The sequence below is a fragment of the Anolis carolinensis genome, chromosome 1 (genome assembly GCF_035594765.1).
Source record: "Anolis carolinensis isolate JA03-04 chromosome 1, rAnoCar3.1.pri, whole genome shotgun sequence".
In the NCBI taxonomy this organism is placed as follows: domain Eukaryota; kingdom Metazoa; phylum Chordata; class Lepidosauria; order Squamata; family Dactyloidae; genus Anolis; species Anolis carolinensis.
In genome coordinates, this window is record NC_085841.1 from 140867263 (window position 1) to 140886956 (window position 19694).

At 40.3% G+C, this 19694-nt stretch overlaps 1 long non-coding RNA gene across 3 annotated transcripts in view; it reads left to right on the forward strand.

Annotated features, from left to right (window-relative positions):
- LOC134299671 (uncharacterized) overlaps positions 1 to 19418 on the forward strand; it is a 39218-nt gene extending 19800 nt beyond the window's left edge. For 2 of the 3 annotated variants that reach the window (XR_010006932.1, XR_010006935.1), the window contains 3 exons: positions 10653 to 10870; positions 12286 to 12433; positions 19113 to 19418. This is a non-coding gene — a long non-coding RNA (uncharacterized LOC134299671). The remainder of the gene's footprint in view (positions 1 to 10652; positions 10871 to 12285; positions 12434 to 19112) is intronic. The other variant, XR_010006934.1, reaches the window with a different exon arrangement.
- The last annotated feature ends 276 nt before the right edge of the window (positions 19419 to 19694 follow it).

The window sequence follows — 19694 nt, forward strand, 5'->3', positions numbered from 1 at the left end:
ATAATAATAATAATAATAATAATAATTATTATTATTATTATTATTATTATTATTATTATTATTATTATTATTATTATTATTCTGGGCACTGCAGCTGAAGGGATATGTTGATAAGCTGGAATGTGTCCAGAGGAGAGCAACTAAAATGATCAAGAGTTTGGAGAACAAGGCCTATGAGGAGCGGCTTAAAGAACTGGGCATGTTTAGCCTGCAGAAGAGAAGGCCGAGAGGAGACATGATAGCCATTTATAAATATTTGAGGGGAAGTCATAGGGAGGAGGGAGCAAGCTTGTTTTCTGCTGCCCTGGAGACTAGGACACAAAACAATGGCTTCAAACTATAGGAAAGGAGATTCCACCTGAACATCAGAAAGGAGATTCCACCTGAACATCACTGTGAGAGCTGTTCGGCACTGGAACTCTCTGCCCGGACTGTGGTGGTGGCTCCTTCTTTAGAGGCTTTTAAGCAGAGGCTGGATGGCCATTTGTTGGGGGTGCTTTGAATGTGATTTTCCTGCTTTTTGGCAGGGGGTTGGACTGGATGGCCCATGAGGTCTCTTCCAACTCTACTATTCTATGCTATGATTCTATTATTCTAAGAGTGGTGGTCCTGGGAGGCAGAGTTTGGAGCTTCTTTGCCTTCATATGACTATTGCCTTCATGTGGCCAAAACATAGTTGTTTATGTAGACTTCTGTCCTCCATAAAATATGGTTTCTGTCCTACTTACTTAGAGCAAATATGGTATTCCAGATGAGGTCTTAATCATGTTAAAACATTACTTGCTATGACATGGGGACTATGCTTTAAAATGTATTTTGTAGATCTGTATTGTTAACATGACCAAGAGGGAGGAGAAAGTTGTTGTTATTACAGATAAGCACATGGTGGCAGTGTTCCTCCACAGTCACACCCTCCTTTGATATTCCATCAGAAAAATATTTCTTGAGGAAAGTTCACATTTGTCTCTGCATTCTCCAGAATCGTGTCAAAACATGTCTTCCAATCATTTAATTAGGAAATAAGGACTCAGTGTGGTTCAGAATGATGCCCCTTTTCATGTAGAACTTTACAAGAGGTTGACATAAATGAGCAGCACTTACGTCGATTAGAAAAGCCTTTTTTTTAAGCTACGGAAAAATAAAATAAAAGAGTCAAATGACATTACTATGATATGCACTATATTTTCTTTCTTTGAAAACAAAGAAAGTAATCTAGGACTTTATTAAAAACAGATACCATTTGGAACCTAACTATAAGAGCACATATCTTAGTTTACAAGAAAACAAAGTAAGACATCAAATATCAGCCATTTCACTCCAAAGCTAACTCTGATTTTCTGCAATGTCCCATGACAATTGTGGCTATAACTTAGTGTAGAAATCTTCTGTGGCAGCCTATAGATTGTTAACTTTCTCTCAAACTTGTATCTAAAGTTTCTGCGGTTAATGAGAAAAACATTGGGCCTAGTGGGTTCATCCAGTGCAAGAAATTCTATTCCCGTGATTTCCCAAAGGGTTATGCTTGCTGACTCCTAAGGTTTGATTAATTCAGCAAATTACCTAGAAAGGCAGGCTCACAAGTGCTCCTCCAGTGTCTGCATACAGAAGGTACTCTGAAGTATATGCAGTATACTTCAGTGGAAGAGATGAGTCTATGACAAGCAAGGGATTCATCCCCTGATATATATATGTCACTATTTCTTTGTTGGGTTATTCTGGAAGTTTAATATTAAAAAAGTAGTTCATAAATAACATGAAAGCAACATAGCATTAAAATCTATCAGTAAAAACACTGGCCAGAACCCTCTATTCCAGTGTTTATCAAACTATGCTCCTCTAGGTCTTTTGGACTTCAGCTCCCAAAAATCCCAGCTATTAGGAATTGTGGGAGTTGAAGTCCAAAACATCTGGAGGAGTAGTGTTTGAGAAACATTGTTCTATTCTGTCAATTATAAATATGTAACCCAGAATCATACCCTTGTGACAGTTACATATTCATGATCCCAAAAGATCCCTGTAACAGATTAGCCTACGCTGTAGGGATGGCGTGTAGGGGCAGCCATTCTTTTTATATAAGCCTTGATTCCAAAGGCATGGCTGAAGCCAGAGGGGAGGGGCGATCTGGCAACCCATTCAGGGAGGGCAATCTGATTGGAGAATGAAAATGAAGTGTTTCCCCTGTAACAGAATGTGGGTGGGGCAAAAGTGACAGTTACTGCTGGAAGCCAGAGAGGCAGTTGGAAAGGGGGAGTTCTAAAAAAAGTTAGAGTTCTATGGAGAGTGACAGTCAGGAAGTTGAAGAAAGGAGAGTGGACATATTTTTGGGAACTCTAATTTGAGTTGAGAGCACAGTTTTGACAAATATTTTGAGACAAAGAGAACTAAGTGGCAATTATCTAGACAGAGAAAGAGATTTAAGAAAATCTGAAAAGTCCTGTTTGTTGAATTATTTAACATAGTGAAGTTACCTCAGCATTCAAAGTTTTGGAACTGTTCTAATTAAGAGCCTGATTCATAGTGAAACCATTACACCTAAGTGCCTGACTGTAAGCACTATGCATTCCTGATCAAACTAATAAATATAATATCTTGTTTTCCTCAGTGCCATAAAACACCTAATAAATCTAGAAGAGTACATCTCAGGTACAAGAAAGAACATCTATACCTCTCTCTCTATATAAATACAAATATATAATTGGTGGGATACCAAAAAGGATTCCCGTTATAAATTGGTGGCAGCGCTTGCCCAGGGAGGAGGCAGAGGGTTCAAATTTCCTACCCCCGTACAGGAGGAGGGCGACCCGCTGTGAAAAGCTCCTCCCCGCCGTCATAACCCTGGTCTCAATTTACCAGGCAGTAGTTGCTGGAATCAACAAAGGTCTGTTTCCCTGTTGATCAGGAAGTAACTGACCGATGTTTCATCCATTCTTGTACGAATGGACAGCAGTGTGTAAAATAATGGCAAAAGGAACCCTGATTCTGCTTGGAACAGCAGAGATAGCTCATAAAAAGGGGTGACAACGGCAGTCATTTACTTCCCAATAGGCAAGGGAAGAGATCCCCATCGATCACTGCAACTGCTTCCCAGTAAGCGGGGAATGAGGGGGGGGGGGGTTGCCATGATTCACTGTGTAACACTGCAGTTATAGACTTACAAATATGTAATCCAACAGCAGACAATAATACTTATATTAACATAAGCAGGGTGGGGTAATTGAAAATGTTAAGAAAATGATCAGACAAATGTGCTTTCAATTGACAATTAGAAGTATTGCAGCTTAGGAGCCAATGGAGAGGTCACTCCAAATGGTATTGTTATGCTGACAGCTGATGTCTGCTTAGACTAAGCATTTATCAGTCAAATGCATCGCCTTGTTGTCTGCATAAGAGACTCAGCTGCCATATGGGTGAGCAGTAGGGTTTGGTAACTATGATGTCAGTGAGGTGATAAACCGACTCAAGATTTAATCAAAATGTAAAGAAACAGTTCATAGCACTGAAACAATTTTGGGGATAAAGTTCACCACATTTCATTGAATCATTGAGTTGTAAGAGTCCTCCGGGGCCATCCAGTCCAACTCTCTGCCATTAAAGAAAAGCACAATCAAATCAATCTGACAGATGGCCATCCAGGATCTGTTTAAAATCCTCCAAAGAAGGAGCCTCCACCACATTCCAAGGCAGAGAGTTCCACTGTTGAACAGCTCTTATGGTCTGTCTAACAGTGGAACTCACTGCGTCACTTTGGATAGCACCATTAAAGTTCAGATTGAAATTCGAAACAGATTAACAGCCCATTGATATTAAATCCGTCAGCTTCTAGTGCTGGTCAACTTTAATACATGGAATTGTATTAAAGGCGTACAGTGGAAGGGGATATCTTGTCATTGGGCTGAGGCAGCAAAATATTTGGAGTCATCCCTGCCCTTCTTTAGTTTTTTCCTTTCAAATATTTTGATATTTCCACAAACCTTCAAACCAAATGATACTCCTCATTTTCTGTGCTTTATCGACATGCACATACCTGTACTGAAACTCTGAATTCTGCTTTTGTTATAGAAGATCAGCCTGAGATGGGGATGAGTTTTAGGTGAAGATATGGATGCTTAACCCTCCTGCTGCTATCATCAGTCAAATCTATATATATCAAAGGATAAAAAAATTCGGCCTAGGACAAAACAACAAAACTACACATCCCAGAAACTCTAAACTTGGCAACACAACCTGTCATCCATGCCTCTACGTTCATACAACAAAAAGAAAAGAAAAATAAAGTCCTAATTATCTATTACCTATAAGATACAGATTATCTGATTTTAACTGGATTATATGGCAGTGTAGACTCAAGGCCCTTCCACACAGCTATATTATCTGCTTTGAACTGGATTATCTTGAATCCACACTGCCGGATAATTCACTTCAGTGTGCATTTTATACAGCTGTGTAGAAGGGGCCTCATATAATCCAGTTCTAAGCAGATAATATTAGATTATAAATATACAGTAGAGTCTTACTTATCCAACATAAACAGGCCGGCAAAATGTTGGATAAGTGAATATGTTAGATAAGAAGAAGGCATTCAGAAAAAGCCTATTAAACATCAAATTAGGTAATGATTATACAAATTAAGCACCAAACATCATGTTATACAACAAATTTGACAGAAAAAGTAGTTCAATGCTCAGTAATGCTATGTTGTATTTACAAATTTAGCACCAAAATATCACAATGAATTTAAAACATTGACTACAAAAACATTGACTACTAAAAGGCAGACTGTGTTGGATAATCCAGAACACTGGATAAGCAAATGTTGGATAAATGAGATTCTACTGTAATATGAAATAATTACTGTGGTAATCCAGTCCAACCCAATTTTGCCATGGAGGACACGCAATCCAAGCAAACCCAACAGATGGCCACCCAGCCTCTTAATAATAATAATAATAATAATAATAATAATAATAATAATAATAATAATAATAATATCATACAATCATAAGGTTAGGAGACACCCCTAAGGATCATTCAATTCAACTTCCTTCTACCATGCAGGACGACACAAACCAAGTACTCCTGACAGATGGCCATCCAAGATCTGCACAATAATAAATCGAATCATAGCATCAGACAGTTAGGAGACACCCCTAAAAGCCATCCAGTCCAACCCAATACTACCATGCAGGACACAATCCAAGCACTCCCAACAGATGGCCACCCAGTCTCTCAATACTAATACTACTAATAATAATAACAACATCATCATCATACAATCCTAAGGTTTGGAGTGACCCCTAAGGATCATCCAGATCAACTTCCTTCTACCATGCAGAAGAACACAATCCAAGCACTCCTGACAGATGGCCATCCAGCTTCTATATGATGATGATGATGATGATGATGATGATGATGATGATGATAATAGAAGCATAGAATCCAAGAGTTTGGAGAGACCCCTAAGGGCCATCCAGCCCAACCCTTTCTACTATGCAGCAAGACATAATCCAAGCATTCACAACACATGGACAATGTATAAATACTATACAATACTACACAGGGACATAGACCCCCCATCTACCCTCACCACTTTCACAGTACACAAACAACCAAATGTATACTAAACATAAAGACAACCATACAACAGACATTCAATACCACCACTAACTCACCAACACCACCAGACCACGCCACAGCAACGCGTGGCCGGGCACAGCTAGTTACTTATATTTTGAGTACAATCAGAATTATAGAGTTGGAAGGAACTACAAGGGCTATCTAATCTAGTCCATCCTTCTGTCATGAAGGAATATACAACTGGAGCAGTCCTGCGAGATGTCCATCCAACTTCTGATGAAAAATCTCTCAGGAAAGAGAATCCACCACACTGCAGGACAGACTAGTCCATTCTTGAACAACTCTTTAAGTACCGAAAAAAATATTCCTAAGGTCTAGGTGAATCTATTGGTTTGTTTTCTTAAGAGCTTTCTAGAGCAGCAGCTCATTCCATATTCCACGTGACATCCCTTTAGATATTTAAAGATGGCAACCATACCATCTCTCATTCTCTCCAAACTAAACATACTCAGTCCTAAGCGGTTACAGTGCTTTGTTTGCAGATTTTCCCTCCCTTCTATGGACCTATTTCAGCTTGTTGATATCCTCCTTGAATTGTGGTACCCATAACTGGAAAAGATATTCCAAGTAATTTCTAAGCAAGCAAATCAGAACTAAATAGTACTTTTACTTCCCTTGATCTGGGTACAGTATTCCTATGGATGTAGCCTAGAACTGGATTAACAGTCCAGGGCACAGAGCTAGAGCACTCAAAATAAAGTATTTGCTTGCCTCTGAGCTTAATATGAGATTCTGGGTATTTTCTCTTCTGATCAAGGGTCTGGAGAACAAGCCCTATGAGAAGTGGCTTAAAGAGCTGAGCATGTTTAGCCTGCAGAAGAAAAGGCTAAGAGGAGACATGAGGGCCATGTATAAATATTTGAGGGGAAGTCATAGGGAGGAGGGAGCAAGCTTGTTTTCTGCTGCCCTGGAGACTAGGACACAAAACAATGGCTTCAAACTACAGGAAAGGAGATTCCACCTGAACATCAGGAAGAACTTCCTCACTGTGAGAGCTGTTCGGCACTGGAACGCTCTGCCTTTGCTACTCTGCTGCATTTTGGTGGAATCACCTGCACAGAGGGTTAAATTGAGTCTAACCGCTCAGAGATTACCACAACATAAAGGACTGGGCATGTTTAGCCTGCAGAAGAGAAGGCTGAGAGTAGACATGATAGCCATGTATAAATATGTGAGGGGAAGTCATAGGGAGGAGGGAGCAAGCTTGTTTTCTGCTGCCCTGCAGACTAGGACGTGGAACAACGGCTTCAAACGACAGGAAAGGAGATTCCATCTGAACATTTGGAAGAACTTCCTAACTGTGAGAGCTGTTCGGCAGTGGAACCTTTTGCCCTGGAGTGTGGTGGAAGCTCTTTCTTTGGAGGTTTTTAAGCAGAGGCTGGATGGCTGTCTGCCGGGGGTGCTTTGAATGTGATTTTCCTGCTTCTTGGCAGGGTGTTGGACTGGATGGTTCACAAGGTCTCTTCCTATTCTATGATTCTATGATTCATAGCTTCTGTTTTCATGTCTGAAAGGGTCAGAGAAGTCATCTATCATGCCTATTTGATATGAGCAATGTAGACTGAAAATGGTGTTCAGAAAATAACACCAAGAGAAGACAACAGCAGCTGTTTATTAAAGTATCTTGCAGTGTGGACCAGCCTAGCAGAATAATCATCTATAGACCAGATTGTCAAAGTGTGCAAGCTCCTGAAACATTTATAGCTATTAACCTATGAGTTTTGATTGTAAAGCAGCCATTCCCTCATCTAAGACCTCATCAGATGGGCCTCTGGAATCGCCATGCATCTTGGCAAATCTGGTGGTGCCCTTTGGGGTGTGTGAGAACCCATCACCCCACGCCCTGCATCGCCAGACTCACGTCACCCCATCCTATAGGGGGAAGCGTTGGTTGCCCGGCTTCCGCCTGTTGATCTCAATTGAACATGGAAAGCCTCCTGTGTTGCTGCCATAGTGGCATGTGCTGGTTTGCCTTCCCTTTTACACAGGTAGCTGTGTGTCATGGAATAGAAGTCAGTGGGTTCCGTGGCAAAAGGAAGAACTGGTGTATTCTGCCAAATTTGCCCCCATCTGATGAGGTTGTTAGTGAACAAAAATAGATAGCATGTGTATAGAAAAATGCCAAAGTAACAGAGGTGTGAACATAAAAAGGGGTGACAAAAGTAAAAGAACGAAGTTCATACGAAGTTCTTATACAATTCAGAGGTTTTTGTCCAGTTTTGATTGGCAGGCATCCAGAACAGGTTTAAATCAGATTTAAAAGTTTCTATTTCTCTTATCTATTACTAGATGTTACTTTTAGGTAATGCTTAAGCTATTTTTAAAATAGTTATTCTATAATTACTACAGAATTATAGTTATTTTATGTTATTTTAACAATTATAAGTATCTAGTAATTTATCTAATAACTAAAGAATAACTATTTCTAAAAAGTAGCTAATATATTATCAAAAGTAACCTAAAAGTAACATATTGAATAACGATAAGGTAATTTCCTTAAAAGTAACATTTCTAATAACTATCAAGTAACTATATCTTTGAAGTAATTAATATATTAATCAAAAGTAACTTAACATTTATCTAATAACTACAAAGTATATTATCCAATTATATTAATCACTTCTAAGACAATTGTGCTGTACTTACTAGGTACGTTACTTTTAAGAAAGTTACCTTATAGTTACTAGGTAAGTTACTTTAAGTTACTTATCTAGTGGAAATCTACAGACAAGTTGTCAAGGGGTCTCTCTTCCCTGGCTTTTTCTATGACCAATATAAAACGTGATCTTTCTTTCTCTATGTTTTAAATAGACTATTGCTTCTTAAGCTGTTAGTCCTGATCTCAAACAGGATCCTCTTAGCTCAGGGCCCTTCCACACAGCCCTATAACCCAGAATATCAAGGCAGGAAATCCCACAATATCTGCTTTGAACTTGGTTATCTGAGTCCACACTGCTATATATCCCAGTTCAAAGCAGATAATGTGGGATTTTATTCAGCTGTGTGAAAGGGGCCTCAGTGTTGGGGTCCTGAAAAAATTGGCCACAGTAGATTTTTGAATGTCACCTAGTGGCTGTTTTAGACATTTACGCTAATCTGTGGCACAGTGTTTAAAGTGGACTGACTCTGCAGAAGATGCTTCAGCTGTACTTCATTAGCAAGCCTTACAAATGCTGATTTTTAATCAGTAAATGTTGATTTTAAAACCTATTTTATATTCCCATATACCCAGGGTCATGTAAACATTTCTTGGGTTGTGAGTGGAAAAGTTTACGAAGCCCTGCTCTAGGCGACATCATGAGGATTGGTAAAAAGACTGCTGTGAAATCATTCCCCCTTTCTAAGTAGTAAATTGGCAGCTTAAACAACTCTAGCAGAATGTTCTTGTCCAGCAAAGTGGAGCATCTCTCGCAGAATTTATATAAATATATGACTCTGGTTAACCATGTACAAAGGGAAGTTTTCTTTTTCTGCTTTGACAAATTGGTCCCTAGCTTGCAAACAAACCTATATAATGCTTTTCATCCATTTGCTTCATGGTGCTTTCATTTTCTTTCCAAGGATGCTGCTGTTAAAGGTGTTTAAAAGGGACTCCTACATTGTACTTTGCAGCTTGCCTCTTTGGGAAACTAATTCCAATGAACAATACCACTATTTATAGCCCTTCTGAGTTTGCAGGCCATTAATGCTCCTGCTAGCCACTCTAAGACACATTTCAGACTAATTTCTCCACTACATCTTAAAGATTCTGATACATAATGATTTGTTGAAATCCAGGTGAGCTTATTGCTGTCCATTTGGCCACTTTGAAGAAATCAGTGAGGCCTTCCTTCTAATGCGTGGTCTGAGAAATAAATAAATACAAACAAATAAAACCCTTCTATCTCATGGAAAGAGCTTAGGAGACATGTAGGTAAACCAGACAAGATGCATACAAGGCACAATTGATGTTAGTGTTTGTTGGTGCGGCTAATGCTGTAGGATAGACGTTATGATGCCTAAAAACATGAAGATAAGTATAAACCTACAGCTGAATACTAAAACTTTAAATACTTGGGAATAGACTGTTCCAAATATATCAATCTCAGTATCAATATCATTAGGATTTAGGATGGCAATCATTTTTGGGCAGATCCCTGTGTTTTGATTTTACCTTCATCCATCACTTCAGTTGATAAGTTAAGAATCAGAAGCCCTCAATGAACCAGTTTGTCTAACTTCTTGTAAAGGAAAAATGATATACAACACTTTCACTAACTGTGAAAATGTATAACTGTAAGTAGAATGGGTAGTTCAATAACGTAAATGGGTGCAGGACATTAAATATTACTATGAAGAGTATCACAGTATCAGTAGTCCACATGGGATAGTGATATATATGCCACAAAACTGAGGAAAATACATTGCATTTTCCAGATGTTCCATTCAACTCAGTCAGCAAATCTAGTGTTTGTTTTCATCCTATTTGTGCCCCACATTTTGTCTTTGGACCTCAGAATGGTGTAAATATAATTAAAATTTTAATTTCCCTTCCAGTTGTGAATTAGCTGAATATCTTCATAAAGTTCAAACTAGAGATCAATGAATCTGATCATTCTGAATAGGAGCCAGACTTAAATGCTTTATCATAATTTATTGTTGAAGGCTTTCATGGCCAGAATCACTGGCTTACTGTGAGTCTTTCAGGCTGTATGGTCATGTTCCAGAAGCATTCTCTCCTGATGCTTCACCCACATCTGTGGTAGGCATCCTCAGAGGTTGTGAGGTATGCAACCTCTGAGGATCCCTGCCAAAGATGTGAGCAAAACGTCAGGAGAGAAAGCTTCTGGAACATAACCATACAGTCTGAAAGACTCACAGCAACCCAGTTTATCATAATGATTAAAAAACTTGCAAAATTCATATTTCAATATGTGTTTTGATATACCTTTAGATTGTTATTCTTCTTTTAAAAGTACATTTAGTTTGATACCTTTAAATTGCTGAAAAACTCATTCCAACATTTTTTTTCATGTCAGGAATGACTTCAGAAACTACAAGTGGCTTCTGGTGTGGGAGAATTGATAGTCTGTAAGCACGTTGTCCAGGGGACACCTGGCTGTTTTGATGTTTTATCATCCTTGTGGGAGGCTTCTCTCATGTCCCCACATGGGTAGCTGCAGCTGGAAGAGGAAGCTCATCTGTGCTCTCTTCAGATTTAAACTGGCAGTCTTCAGATTGGCAACCCAACCTTCAGGTCAGTAGTCCTGTTGGCACAAGGTTTAACCCATTGTGCTACCGAGGGCTCCAACATTAAAAGAAGGACGAACCCAGCAGATACTGAACTTCTGATTAGTACAGGATTGGATAAAGTTATTATGACATGAGCTGTTTCAAATTGTTAAGGAAGTGGTCTGCAAACACTTAGAAACAAATGTGGTCATTGCTAATAGTCAACATGGATTTATCAAAAACAAGTCATGCCAGACTAATCTGATCTCTTTTTTTGATAGAGCTACAAGCGGGGTTGATACAGGGAACACCGTGGGTGTAGCGTACCTGGATTTCAGTAAGGCCTTTGACAAAGTCCCCCACGACCTTCTGGCAAACAAACCAGGAAAATGTGGGCTAGACAAAACTACGGTTAGGTGGATCTGTAATTGGCTAAGCGAACGAACCCAAAGGGTGCTCACCAATGCGTCTTCTTCATCTTGGAAAGAAGTCATGAGTGGAGTGCTGCAGGGCTCCGCCCTGGGCCCGGTTCTGTTCAACATCTTTATTAACGACTTAGATGAAGGGCTAGAAGGCATGATCATCACGTTTGCAGACGGCACCAAACTGGGATAGCTAACACTCCAGAAGGCATGAGCAGAAATCAAAATGATCTTAACAGACTAGAGAGAAACTAACAAAATGAAGTTCAACAGGGACAAATGGAAGATACTCCACTTAAGCAGAAAAAATGAAATGCAAAGATACAGAATGGGGGATGCCTGCCTCGACAGCAGTACGTGTGAAAAAGACCTTGGAGGCCTTGTGGACAATAAGTTAAACATGATCCAACAATGTAATGTGGTGGCAAGAAAAGCCAATGGGATTTTGGCCTGCATCAATAGGAGTCTAGTGTCTAGATCCAGGGAAGTCATGCCACCCCTCTATTCTGCCTTGGTCAGACCACACCTGGAATACTGTGTCCAATTCTGGGCACCGCAGTTGAAGGGAGATGTTGACAAGCTGGAAAGTGTCCAGAGGAGGGCAACTAAAATGATCAAGGGTCTGGAGAACAAGCCCTATGAGGAGCGGCTTAAAGTGTTGGGAATCACCCTGGACTACTCAAGTCTAAATGTAGTCAGATAGATGATATAGTTAGATCGAGGGAATCCTTTCACTGTTTCCAAAGCATGCGTAGATAGGCTTTACTGTGTTTCACTCTATCCTGTGTACGTCACATCCCTTACTTTGAAGTTAGTAGAAATGTGAATCTTTGGGGACACTAACTTCTCATTGGTCAGAATGTCTTTTATGGCCCCAATAAACTGGACCATGAGGTTGGAACCATTTTGGTTCACTCTTCTCCCTTTGTTCTTCTAGCTAACAAGCAGCATCTTGCTGTCTCTCCTGGCAAGATGTAACTATTTAGATGTTTATTTTTCCTTTCTTATTTTTCCTTAGAAACCAGTCTAGAGTACACTAGACAGCTCCCAAGCCTTTCTATCTACAATGGAATTCTTTTTACCTGAATAAATGTTTTTGAACTTTTACTGAGACTCTGCAAACGATTGCCATCCTAAGCTGAAAGGATTCTCTTTGCTCGCCCCGTGTAAGTAACTGTTGCATTTGAAAGCTTTTGCTTTTGCTACTCTGCTGCATTTTGGTGGAATCACCCGCACAGAGGGTTAAATTGAGTCTAAGTGCTCAGAGATTACCACAACATAAAGGACTGGGCATGTTTAGCCTGCAGAAGAGAAGGCTGAGAGTAGACATGATAGCCATGTATAAATATGTGAGGGGAAGTCATAGGGAGGAGGGAGCAAGCTTGTTTTCTGCTGCCCTGCAGACTAGGATGCGGAACAATGGCTTTAAACTACAGGAAAGGAGATTCCACCTGAACATCAGGAAGAACTTCGTCACTGTGAGAGCTGTTCAGCAGTGGAACTCTCTGCCCCGGACTGTGGTGGAGGCTCCTTCTTTGGAGGCATTTAAGCAGAGGCTGGATGGCCATCTGTCGGGGGTGCTTTGGATGTGATTTCCTGGTCCTTGGCAGGGAGTTGGACTGAATGGCCCATGAGGTTTCTTCCAACTCTATAATTCCACGATTCTATGATTTGATAGACTAATGCAGAGGTGGACAATATGTGATCCTCCAGATGGGATTGAAATGCTATTCCCATTCATTCTTGACATCATAGCCAATGATGAAAGATCATGGGAATTGCAGTCCAGCAATGTCGGCATACTTTATCCATCCCTGAATTAGTCTAGGGAAGTTTTCTTCATTTCATGATCAAATTCTCAGATACCGATTCCTTAAGTATCACTACTTTAGACACTTGCCTTCAAATCATTCATTTTGAATTTCTTTGATCCTTCTCAAAAAACAATTACCATGACGTTTTATATTTAAAGATAGAATTACAGTATGTATAGAGGTGTCAAGTTTGATTTCATGGTCATGACATATTTATCAAGTACTTTTTTGTGAAAATATTTTTCTAGGAATGGTACCAAACAGTATGCCTATAAACCTGGAAACATACTACGGGTTGAATATCCCTTAGCTGAAATGCTTGGGAACAAAAATGGTCCATATTTGGATTTTTCTGATTTTGGAATTCTTGTAGATATATAATAAAGTATCTTGGATACCAATTCTTGATACCAAATTCATGGATGTTTCATAGATATCTTGTATACACCATGTTTTAAACAATTTTGTGGATGAAATGTTTTAGTACACTGAACCACTGGGAAGCAAAAATGTCACCAACTCAGCCACCCATGTGAACAATTTTGGATTTTGGTTCATTTTGGATATCATATTTCTGTATAAGGGATGTCCAACCTGTAGAAATAAGAGCAGATTCCCATACTGTTACCCTTTGTCTACTCTACAGGAAGCAAGTGCCAAACAAAACAGGCTCCAATGTATAGAAGCAGATGCAGGTGAATCAAATCAGTCTGTTTCATATAGAAGGAGTCAAAGAAGTTAGTAGTAGCAAGGTCTCAACCAATGCAGTGGTCATAGTCACCAATGCCACAAGGGAAAGACAAAAAAAACCCCTACACCATAAACTAATCCAGAGGTCAAGAATGCAAATAAATCCTTAAGCAGGAAGCCAAAGAGAAGAAATTGCTATGAACAACAAAAACCTCCCTGTGGGATTTATAGCTGCCCTGACCTTGAGTTGTCAGGTGCCTGCTTGCTCAGCCTTTTTCTTAATTTAAGAGGCATTGGCTTCTGTGTGTGTGTGTGTGTGTGTGTGTGTGTGTGTGTGTGTGTGTGTGTGTCCTGATGACATTCTACAATTGATGGGAGTGCCTCCTCAATACTTTCAATTCCACCTGTGGTTGGGGCCCCATCCTGCTGAAGTTCATCATCAGCTGCATTGGTTCCTAGCTGCTCAGAAGGGGAGGAACCATTCTCAGGAGGCAGGGATCTTTGGGGGACCAGCTGCAGGAGAGTGAGATGGAAAGGGTCTGCTCTGCATCAAAGCTTCACCTCACCACCAGTAAGGCACCTTTCTGGCAGGGAATCAGACTAGATGGCCTTTGGAGTGAACTTCAACAGGGAGAAATGCACAATACAGTGTTCCCTCACTACTTCGTGGTTCGCTTTTCGTGCCCTCGCTGTTTTGCGGTTTTTAATAAGCACTAAAATAATAGTATAAATAATAAAATAATATTATAAATCCCTCTTTCTACTTCCTTCCTAAGGAGAAGCCTAAGGAGGAAGGAAGGAGAAGCCGAAAGGCGAGAAAAGGAGATTAAAGTAGCTTTGTTTTCGCCTCACAAGGCATGCACGTGCTTGAGAGGCCAGGAGGGGACAGAGACGCTACTTGCCAGTGAGATGATAAACAACACAAATATAGTGTCTCTACTTTGCGGATTTTCACTTTTTGCGGGGGTTCCTGGAACGTAACACCCACAATAAGTGAGGGAACACTGTATTACACTTCGCGCATAAACACGAAATACACAGATATAGGATGTGTGACACCTGACTTGAAAACAGTCCATGTGAAAGGGATCTAGGAGTCTTAGTAGACCACAAGCTGAACAGTGTGACGCAGCAGCTAAGAAGCCCAATGCATTTCTAGGCTACATCAATAGGAGTGTTGAGATCGATGGACGTTATAGTGCCACTTTGTTCTGCTTTGATCAGACCTCACCTGGATTAATACTGGTTTGGCATCCCTTATTTTGAAATCCGAAATACATGGGTAGCTGAGAAAGTGACACCTTTGTTTTCCAATGGCTAGTTTGCTGTATTAGAGAGGCTTGGTTGTAGAGATGGAATGGTAGCATATTGGAGGTGGCAGTTTGGTTATGCAATGTTCTGCAACCGTGAAGAATATAGTAGGGAAAAAAGGAAAGAGCCAGCCCAGTGGACCCAGTGGGGAGAGTTGGGTCTACTTGTTAAAGAACAGTGTGATTTCATATATGTCATACTGTGGGGGGTTTTTGGGGGGGGGGGGTGAAGGGTTAAGAGAAATTCATCTTTTCTATTTTATTTCATTTTATTTATTCGCTCACCTAGAGGCTAAGAGGGTGGGTCTCGGGGCTAAATGCAATGCCAACCCTGAGGTGTCAGAGTCCTAGCCTAATCTTGGCTCTGGGGGCTTCCTCACAATCACAAAGAAGGATTGATTGGATTAATGTGACCAGGGTCTCTTGTAAAACAGTGTGGACATGCTTTCCCACCACAAGGTGGGAAAGCTTTGGGAAATCTTGCTTAATATCTGGGATGGATTCCATTATTTTTTAATTCAATATTTATACTTGATATGGGGTTGCATGGGGGTTTTGCTTTGGGGAGGCTTGGCTCTGGCTAGGAAATCTCCGGAAAGAAAGGAATAGTACTCAATAACTACAGAAACTATATGTATATAGAAATGAAGTTTTAATAGTTGAGCCCAGTCTTGGATGATATAATAAAATACAAAAATGGGGTTGATTTTTGATAACAAGATTACCTTTTTGGTGTGTGTATTTTTCAATCCTTTTGAATGCTCAGACTCCCTACTAGGCTTGTGCAATTTGGCTGGAGGGTGATCTGTTTTGGTATCCGAATTTCGTGGGCCACCCAGATCTATTTTTGGCCAATGGAAACATCTGTTTTTGGCTAGGCAGCCAAAAGATCCAGGAAGATCTGGCCAATTGGTGGCAATGGAGAACTTACAAGGCTCCCCCTTCAATTCCTGGATCATTTCTTTTCTTCCTTTCAAGAGAGTCTGGGCTTGAGCAACAGGGTTAAGGAAGCACCCTTCCTGGGACCCTTTCTTTTCTTGCCTTCAAGGGAGTCTGGGTTTGAGTAACAGGTTAAGGAAGCATGTGTACTCTCAAATAGAAGGGAAATAGCCACAGCTGGCAGCCACGTGGGCTGTTCTGCATGGAAAAAAACATGACAGCTGATCGCTTGTCATTACAGCTGTCTGAACAAGCAGAACAAGCCAGATTGGCCAAAGGGAACCGACCAAACTGAATCCATGCACAAGCTTATCCCATAGTTTTCAAGGGGATTTTTGAAATGCCAAAATGGTTTTCAGGATGGTGACTAGCATAACACTGCAAGATTACTAAGAAAAGGTTCTGAAAATAGCTGTGAATTTCTGGGAAAACAGAAAGAAAATAAAATTATGATGTTTTATAACCTTGCCAGCTTCATACCTCATGGTTTCTGGGAATCAGCTACTGTATACTCAGCTTCTTAATTTTATGAGAGAGAGAGAAAAACCCTTACGAAGAAGGAAACTGGGAATGTTAAAGTGATTAAAACAACCTTCTTTATTAGTCTGCACGGTACTAGTTTTGTATAATGAGCTGCATAATTATACAGGGCAAAACCCCCAAAGCCTTATATTATATGAATTAATACTTAATTGTAAAATAGATCTAATTGGCATTTGAAAAAGGCACACACATTGAGCAAAATGATATCCTTGTTTTTGTTTTTAATGACAGCACTGCAAGAAATGCTGGGAATTTGATTCTGTAGGCTTCAGTTTTCCTGACTTGTCAGTGGGGTTACCTTTCTGTACAAGTTGGTGATTCATTCTCTAATTAATTCTTTTCCAGACAAGCCTCTGGTTTATGTCCTGCTCACCCATTTGCCCTCCTTTATAATGCTCTAAAAGCTGTGATAGACTTGCCCTGATCATTTTTGGCCCAGTTCTCCAGTCTGTTACCGTCATTTTTAATTCTGATTCTGGGATATTCGTTACTCTTCCTAATTTGGCATTGTCTCCAGATGCCCTCTATTTCATAATCCAAGTCATTTAAAAGATGTTGAATAGCACTGGATCTAAGACAGAGCCCCATGGCTCTACATGACTCACTTTTCTCTAGGAGGAAGAGGAGCCATTGGTGAGCACCTTCTTGTCCTCACAGTCCTGAAATCACACACATGCTACATCAATACAACATTTTGTGGAACCATTGTTGGAAAACATAGTATCATAGTATCACAATAACTGCAGGAGTAGTGGGTGCATGTCTGAGAGAAAGCAATTGTCTTGAAGATACAAGTTGCTATCAGTGCTGTTATCCTGGATAATATATAAGCAATGCATGCAAGAGCATAGGAGATGAAGCACATATAGACCATAGCCATCGTGCCATCTTCCTGCCTGCTGTGTCCTCTGCAAGTGCACAATTTGAGCATTGATCTTAATTCTGTTTTCTTTTGTCATTCTTCTTACACTCATATAATGCCTCATCTTAAGCTAAGGCAAAAGCTCAACGGAGGCAAAGCTCAAATAAATAAATAAACAGGATACACCAACTCCACATTTTTCCCTTAGTGGATGGGCAGAGCTGCAGCAGGTGTCTACTCAGGTTTGCTTGGACAGGGGTAGAGGTCTCCACCCAGTAGTAAAAGCCTAGCTTATCAGGCTTCTTGATCACAAGGGAATGTAAACATCAGTAAGAAGCCCACAGTAAACCTTTTGGACAGAAGGTCAAGGACATTATGAGTACAAGGGCAGCACACATGAGGACACAGGGGCAGGCCCAGCATGCATAACTTCATCCTTCTAACATATATTGTTTTGAGAGATGACGGAACTATGTTTCAGTATATATCATTAACTGATTTTTTAAAGAAATGAGGTGGAAAGAAAGGGAGGCCCCTTCTATGGACCCTTCAACACAGCCATATAACCCAGAATATCAAGGCAAAAATCCCACAATACCTGCTTTGGACTGAGTTATCTGAATCCACACTGCCATATATTCTAGTTTAAGGCAGATAATGTGGGATTTTATTCAGCTGTGTGGAAGGGGTCTACATTACTATATAAAATCCAGATTATCTGCTTTGAACTGGATTATATTGCAGTGTAGACTCATATAATCTAGTTCAAAGCAGATAATGTGGATTATCTGATTTAATAATCTGGATTATATGGAAGTGTAAAAGGGGCCAAAGATTTAAGTATTTAACTCTTTAAAGTCTGGATCTGAATTCTGATTAGCATGACAGGCAGGAATAACTAAAGGTGCATCTACAGTGTAAAATAAATGCAGTTTGATAGAATTATAGAATCATAGAATAGTAGAGTTGGAAGAGACCTCATGGGCCATACAGTCCAACCCCCTGCCAAGAAGCAGGAAATCGCATTCAAAGCAAAGCACTTGATAGCACTTGAATTGCTATGACTCAGTGCAATGGAACCCTGAGAATTGTAGTTTTACAAGGTCTTTAGCCTTTTCTGCCAAAAAGTACCGGTGCCTCACCAAACGAGTGCACCTATGATTCCATAGCATCGAGTCATGCCAAAAAGTCACTTCAAACTGCATTCATTTTACACTGTAGGTGCACTCAAAGTCTTCTCTGTATTGAGAATAACTGTACTGTATGAAATTGAAATTTTCAGGGAGAAAAGGAGAGAAATTTGGTTTGGTTCATTTGGATCAATGAACTAAAATTCACACTTTTGCTTATATTTGGTTGGGAAAGAATTGATAGCTGAATAATGGGTGATTGGGAATTCCTGTATTACCTGTGCATGATGGTAACATGATTTGGTGGATCACAATAAAATTAGTAAGGACTGGGATGTGGCGCAGCTGGTTAGTAGCCAGCTGCAATAAATCACTACTGTCCAAGAGGTCATGAGTTCGAAGCCAGCCCGGGTCGGAGTAAGCTCCTGACCATTAATAGTCTAGCTTGCTGTTGACCTATGCAGCTGAAAGACAGTTGCATCTGTCAAGTAGGAATTTAGGTACTGCTTATGTGGGGAGGCTAATTTAACCAATTTATGATGCCATAAAATCTCCAGCAGCATGCAGAAGATGAGGAAGTACTTCATCAAGGACTCGGTGTCACAGTGGATGATGAAGCAGCAGCTCGCCCTGTGGCCGGAATCGAGCATACTCTTATGAAGTAAGAAGCTGGAATTTTAAATTGCCTCTGTGTCTGTCTATATGTGGTTGTCTATATATTTCGTTTGTCTAATGGCATTGAATGTTTGCCGTGTGCATTGTGCATTGTGCTCCCCCTTGAGTCCCCTTCGGGGTGAGAAGGGTGGAATATAAATACTTAAATACATAACTAAATAACTAAATAAATAATATAGAACCAACTAGTGGCTATTTCTGTTGTAATGTATTATCTCCACTTCCTTATGAAAAATCAAGGGGGAGGGGAACTGTCCATCATATCACACGGAGGAGCCCTCCCCCCGTGTTGCTTCACTAGCAAGTGTTGCAAAATGTTAGCCGTGAGGGACAACTCCTGTGCCCCACATGCTGCTCTGGTGCAGCAATGCTTTCCCCATCACATGGAGGAGGCACCGCTCAAGGAGGGCACAACACTGGAAGGCCTCTGTGTTTGGGGAAAAGTATCCAGGGATGCTTCCACC